Source organism: Trichechus manatus, unplaced genomic scaffold, assembly GCF_000243295.1.
Source record: "Trichechus manatus latirostris isolate Lorelei unplaced genomic scaffold, TriManLat1.0 scaffold00060, whole genome shotgun sequence".
In the NCBI taxonomy this organism is placed as follows: domain Eukaryota; kingdom Metazoa; phylum Chordata; class Mammalia; order Sirenia; family Trichechidae; genus Trichechus; species Trichechus manatus.
This window is the reverse complement of record NW_004443996.1, coordinates 1,014,523-1,015,660: the sequence shown is the minus strand read 5'-3', so window position 1 is coordinate 1,015,660 and position 1,138 is coordinate 1,014,523.

Genomic DNA, 1,138 nt, shown 5'->3' with positions numbered 1-1,138 from the left:
CGTAACCATCAAAGAATGTTTTCTTCTGTGTTTAAACCTTTTCTTGAGTTCTTATAATAGTGGTCTTATACAATGTTTATATTTCTATGATTGACTAAATTCAATCAGCATAATAGTTCCAGCTTCCTCCATGTTATAAGATGTTTCACGGCTTCATCATTGTTCTTTATTGTTGTGTAGTGTTCCATTCTGTTTGTATACCATAATTTGTTTATCCATTCATCCATTGATGGGCACCTAGGTTGTTTCCACGTTTTTGCTATTGTTTACAGTGCTGCAATGAACATGGGTGTGCATATATCTGTTCGTGTGATGGTTCTTATTTCTCTAGTATATATTTCAAGGAGTGGGATAGCTGGATTGTATGGTACTTCTATTTCTAGCTTTTTAAGGAAGTGCCAAATTGATTTCCAAAGTGGTTGTACCATTTTACATTCCCAACAAAAGTGTATAAGTGTTCCAGTCTCTCCACAACATCTCCAACATTTAATATTTTGTGTTTTTTTTAAATTAATGCTAGCCGTGTTGGGGTGAGATTGTATCTAATTGTAGTTTTGATCTGCATTTCTCTAATGGCTAACGATCATGGAGCATTTCTTCATGTGTCTGTTAGCTGCCTGAATATCTTCTTTGGCGAAGTGCCTGTTCATATCCTTTGCCCAATTTTTTAATTCGATTATTTGTCTTTTTGTTGTTGAAGTTTTCCAGTATCTTGTAGATTGTAGAGATTAGACGCTGATCGGATTCGTTTTAGCCAAAATTTTTTTTCTGTCTGTAGGTTGTCTTTTTACTCTTTTGGAGAAGTCTTTTGATGGGTATAAGTGTTTGATTTTTAGGAGCTCCCATTTATCTAGTCTCTCTTCTGGTACTTGTGCATTGTTACCTATGGTTCATATGGTGTTTATGCCATGTATTAGAGCTCCTAGCGTTGTCCCTATTTTTTATTCAATGATCTTTATCGTTTTCAATTTTATATTTAAGTCTTTGATCCATGTTTAGTTTGTTTCTGAGCATGGGATGAGGTATGGGTCTTGTTCCAGTTTTTTGCAAATGGATATCCAGTTATGCCAGCACTGTTTGTTAAAGAGACTGTCTTTTCCCGAGTTAACAGACTTTGGGCCTTTGTCAAATATCAGCT